General features: G+C 42.2%; 1 pseudogene; it reads left to right on the top strand.

Moving 5' to 3' along the window:
- Positions 1-4,554: 4,554 nt before the first annotated feature.
- LOC108303983 lies at positions 4,555-5,121 on the top strand (annotated as a pseudogene).
- Positions 5,122-5,902: the final 781 nt, after the last annotated feature.

The following is a 5,902-nucleotide window of genomic DNA, read 5'->3' as shown; positions in this document are numbered from 1 at the left end:
AGAGTGGCATGGTGCAATGTTGGTTCACTGTAATCTGGAGCTCCTGGGCTCAAGCAATCCTCTTGCTTCAGACTCCCCAGTATCTGGGTCTATTGGTGCATGCCACCATGCCTAGCTAATTAAAAATACTTTTTTTTTTTTTGTAGAGACAAGGTCTCACTATGTTGCCCAGCCTGGTCTTGAACTCCAGGCCTTAAGTGATCCTCCTGCCTCAGCCTCCTGAGAGGGTAGGCCTATATACATGTGCCATCACACCTGGCCTTCATGCATGGACTTTGTAGTAAAGGTGCTGTAAAACCTTTACTTGCTAAATTGAATTACATTTAATTTCCTTCTGAAGTTTATGAGAGTTTGACATAATCCTTAGGATAATTGGAGGCAGAATAAAAAATTAGACAGGGGCCAGGCATGGTGGCTCATGCCTGTAATCCCAGCACTTTGGGAGGCCGTGGTGGGAAGATCACTTGAGCCCAGGAGTTTGAGACCAGCCTGGGCAACATGACAAAACCCTGTCTCTACTAAAAATACCAGGTGTGGTGGTGCATGCCTATAGTTCTAGCTACTTGGGAGGCTGAGGCAGGAGGATTGCTTGAGCCTGGCAGGTAGACGTTGCTGTGAGCCAAGATGGCCCCATTGCACTCTAGCCTGGGTAACAGAGTGAGACTCAAAAACAAAAAGGTATTTCCCACTTAAATTTAAATTTTTTGGTGAGTTGTGGATCAACAATTGAGAAAAATTATAATGAGTTCCTAGCGAAAGGAAAACAAAAAGAAAAAAAGAAAAAAAAATTATAAGCGATTGCTAATAAATCTTTTTAGCCTTTTATTTACTTTTCCCCCTACTACCACCATTTTTTAAATTTAAAAAATACTTTTCAGCCTTTTAAAAGATAAATACACCTGAGGTTAGAAGTGACAATTCTATTATTCTTAATATTTTAATTTACATTTATTAAAAGTCTTGTCAAAATACTCCGACAAGAGCTGTAAATGTGTGTTCCACCTAACATTAAGAATAAAGTTTGAGCTGTAAGTAGAAAAAAATCTCTCCTGAGATTGCAATTGAGGAATTCTCATTTCTCATTTGTCTAATCCCTGTTTGCTATGAATTGTTTGACTAAAACAAAACAAAACCCTAATTGCTTGCCAGGTCATTAGGATTTTTGAAGGGTTTAAATATTCTACATCTGCCTCTAACAAGGTATTATCCGATTTTTCTCCTTCTCTGAACAATCTTCTTGAAAGAGTGGTTTATATTTCAGTTTCCATTTTCTTCCTTTTTCGGCTTATTGCAATCTTGCCTTTGCAAGACTGCCTTCAGCAAAACCACTCTCTCCCAGTCAATTTATTGCTAAATCAAAGAAATACATTTTCGTCTTTATCTTATGGCTTCCCTGAGGTATCAGCCCACCAGAAACACACTCTTGTCCTGTTTGAAACCCTTTTCAATTTCATTGCTTTCCTTTCTACTTCTTTAGTTTTTCCTCTTCAGTCTCCCGATGAGTTTCTTCTTCTTCTTTTGTTTTTTGTTTCTTTGGGATGGAGTTTTGCTCTTTTGCCCAGGCTGGAGTGCAGCGACAGAATCTCGGCTCCCTGCAGCCTCTGCCTCCTGGGTTCAAGTGATTCTCCTGCCTCAGCCTCCTGAGTAGCTGGGATTACAGGTACACGCCACCACACCCAGCTAATTTTTGTATTTTTAGTAGAGACGAGGTTTTGCCATGTTGGCCAGGCTGGTTTCGAACTTCTGACCTCAGGTGATCCGCCCAACTCTGCTTCCCAAAGTGCTGGGATTTCAGGCGTGAGGCTCCACGCCCAAACTATGAGCTTCTTTAAACCTCACAATTCCCTTGATTGCCAACATATTTTTTGTCTCACTTTCCCCATGGTCACATCGACCATTCATGACTGCAACTAAATATGGCAAATGAATCCCAAAACCTTGTCTCCTGCCCAGGTACTGCCTCTGACCTTCAGACATTGATAAATCCAATGGCTTAGTCCTCTTGAGGTTCCACAGGTCCCTTGAATTTGACATGCTTAAAATTCAGCTTCTTATCTTTTCTCTCCCCATAATAAGCAGCACCACCATCCACCCATTTGCTCAGAAACCTGGGAGTTACCCTTGACTCTGCTTCTACCCTTAACATCTCATGTCTCATTGGTTGCAAGGTCCTTTTAATTCTAGCTTTTCAACATCTTGCATCTGTCTTCTCATTTCCATTTAGTTCTCTAACTTGTGCAATTGTTTCCTGTCGTGCTTTACGTCTGCCCCACCTAATCATTCTTTATAGGGAAAAGTGTGAATCTGATCTCTCTTGCTTAAAAATCTCTCAATGGCTCCTCCATTGCTTGCCTTGAATAAAGTCCAAATCCTTTGATATTTTAGACAGGTTTCACTCTGTTGCCCAGTCTGGAGTGCAATGGCACAGTCACAGCTCACTGCAGCCTTGACCTCCGGGACTCAAGAGATCCTCCTGCCTCTTGAGTAACTGGTACTACAAGCATGTGCCACTGCACCTGGCTAATTTTTTATAAGTTTTTTTGTAGAGACATGCCTGGCTGTGTTGCCCAGGCTGATCTCGAACTCCTGAGCTCAAGTGATCTACCTGCCTTAGTCTCCCAAAATGCTGGGATTACAGGTGTGAGCCATGGTGTCCCACTGGTTATATAACCCCGAGGAAGTTAACTGTAAACTTGGAAGATAAATGAGAATTAAATGGGGTAATTTTCAATAAATGTTAGCTATTACATTATGATTAACATCCTTATTCATGTCTTTGAAAATAGTACTATCATTTCCTTAAGATAAATTCTTAAAGTAGAATTGTTGGGTATGCATTTTTAAAGACTTTGTAAACATATTGCCAAACTGCTCTTCAGAAGAGTTATACTAGTTTATATTCCCACCAGTGGTATTGAGAAAGTCTGTTTCTCCACACTCTTGGCTCGATTGTGGGATTACCAGTTTTTAAAATAACTGCCAAATTGATAAGTGAAAAATCGTATAGCTTTCGTAACTTATTAGGTCTGTTTAACAAATCTGCCACAGAAAGATCAGATATGGACTGATAATATAGTGTTGGCCAGGCATGGTGGCTCACGTCTGTAATCCCAGCACTTTGGGAGGTTGAGGTGGGTGGATCACGTGCCGTCAGGGGTTTTAGACCAGCCTGGCCAAAATGGCAAAACCCCGTCTCTACTAAAATTAGCTGGGTGTGGTGGTGCATGCCTGTAATCCCAGCTACTCAGGAGGCTGAGGCAGGAGAATCATTTGAACCTGGGAGATGGAGGTTTCAGTGAGCCTAGATCGGGCCACTGCACTCCAGCCTGGGTGACAGGGTAAGAATCTGTCTCGAAAAAAAATAGAGTGTTAATTACTATTTACTTTGTTTTGGTTGTACATCTTAACATTGATGTTTTTCATCTTTCAGGACTGAGAACTTACACATTTTTTAATTCCTTTACTTCCCGCTTTCCTTCTAATTCCTCAGGAATGAGCATGCATTTGTGTAATTGAGTTGAATGAAATTTAATATGTATTTCCTATTAAACTTTTAAGCTCAATATTTAGTCCAGTTTCTTTGTTTCTTTTCCATGGGGAGCACAGAGTGCTGTACTGAGTGTTGGTGACCTGTTTCTAATTCCTCTTTAGTCCCCATCTAGCTATACAACCTTAGGTGAATCATTTAACCTCTCTGGACCTTCATTTTCTTACATGTAATGTAAGTGAGATGGTACCAGGTAGTTTCCTAGGTATCTTCTAGTTCTTACATCACACAGGTAACATTTTTCTTCCAAGAAGTTCCTTCCTCCTCTGCTGTAAATATTGCCCTCCTCCAACACAGTGTCATTTCTTTGAGGCAGAACTTGCTTCTTTCTAGAACTGCAATTTGTTCAGTGTCATGAATGCTAAGATAACAGTAGCAGCTACAATCCCCAAAGTACAGCCGAGACTTTAATGTGAAGTAGGTATTACTCACTTTTTTGTACGTGTCACAAAATCCTTTGAAAATTTGTTGCAGCTGTGCATGGTGGTTCATGCCTGTAACCCCAGCAGTTTGGGAAGCTGAAGCAGGAGGGCTGCTTTAGCCCAGGAGTTCAAAACCAGTCTGGCACAAAGCAAGACCCCATCTTTACAAAAGCCAGGCATAATGGTGTGCACTTATAGTTTTAGCTACTTGGGAGGCTGAAACAGAAGGATTCCTTGAGCTCTGGAGGTTGAGACTGCAGTGAGCTGTGATTATGTACTTCAGCCTGGGCAGTGGGAGACCCCATCTCATTAAAAAAAAGAAAATTCGTTGAAAGCTGGGGACTCACTCACAGAAAAACATATATAAGCATATATGCCCAAAATTTTAGGGGGCTCTTAGACCCTCTGGAGCCCATCTATGTACTCTCTAGGAATCCACAAATCCTAGCTAAGAACATTTGACTTAGGAACATTCAAAGGATCCCTGGAGATTAATTAAATTGTCAAAAACACTCTCTTCCTATTGGAAAAGGGAGCTGCTAAGTTACATAAAAAGTATGCAATATAACAGTTGAAGCCGCACATATGCTCAGGCTTCAGAGGAGGTTTGCCTCTAGTGTCCTTCGCCATGGCAAGAAGAAGGTCTGGTTGGTCCCCAAAGACCAATGTTAACTCCCATCAGCAAATCCAGAAGCTGATCAAACAATGGCTGATCATCTGCAAGCCTGTGCCTGTCCACTCCTGGGCTCCTTGATGCCAGAAAAACCTTGGCCCACCGGAAGAGCAGGCACATGGGCATAGGTAAGCAAGAGGGTACAGCCAATGGCCGAATGCCAGAGAAGGTCATCTGGATGAGGAGACTGAGGATTCTGTGCCAGCTGCTCAGAAGATATTGTGAATCTAAGAAGACGGATTGCCACATGAATCACAGTCTGTACCAGAAGGCGAAAGGGATTGTGTCAAAAAACAAGCGGATTCTCATGGAATCATCAGCAAGCTGAAGGTAGACAAGTCCTACCAGAAGTTCCTGGCGACCAGGCTGAGGCCCACTGGCCTAAGACTAAGGAAGCATGCAAGCTCCATGAGTGCCTCCAGGCCAAAAAGGAGGAGATCATCAAGATGTTGTCCAAGGAGAAAGAGATAAAGAAATAAAGCTTCTCCTTTCTTATCTGTACACAGTGGCCTCAGTAATTACATAGACCCATTATTCAAATAAAACAGCCTTTGTCTGCTTGAAAAAAAAACCCAACTCTCTAAAACCTTTTACGCTTACTTACTTGCAAATACCTCTTCATAAATCAGATCATATACTAACTGCTTAAATCTTTTAGAATAGAATCTGAACTCTATACATCAGACTACGTAGTACCTTATAAGGTATGACACAGTCTGGCTTCTGCCCACCCTTGTTTTATACTTTTGTGCCCCACTGGCCTCCCTTGGCTCTGGGAACACACCAACTCTCTACAAGTCACTCTGTTTTGGCTGAAGGGTCTTAGAGTGACCTGTTTCCTCTTCCCTGACCACTTCCCCTGTTGCCCTCCTTCAGGTCTCAGTTCAAATGTCCCCTCTTCATTTGAACTTCTCCTACCACCTTCACCCCTACCCTAAGCCATTCACTATCACCTCACCCAGTTTTTTCCCTGTGTAGTCCATCTTATCACAGTCCAGGCCGGCGATTTTGTTTATTGGCTTAGGGTAATTGTCTTCTCTCTCCACTCGAATGTTAGTTTCATGAGAAAGGGAGCCTTACCTATCTTATCGATAACCATATTCTCAGAGCTAGGTGCAATGCCTGGCACATACGGGTAGTAGGCACTGAATTGCTGTTTGTCAAATGAATGAATAAACTTCAGCCAAGGATGGATTAAGAAAGACCCTAAGAGGGTCTAAACACTAGGGATTATGGTGCTCCTCCCCCATAGTTAATTGT

The sequence above is a fragment of the Cebus imitator genome, unplaced genomic scaffold (genome assembly GCF_001604975.1).
Source record: "Cebus imitator isolate Cc_AM_T3 unplaced genomic scaffold, Cebus_imitator-1.0 Scaffold2, whole genome shotgun sequence".
Classification (NCBI taxonomy): Eukaryota; Metazoa; Chordata; class Mammalia; order Primates; family Cebidae; genus Cebus; species Cebus imitator.
This window is presented reverse-complemented; position numbering and strand designations above follow the sequence as displayed.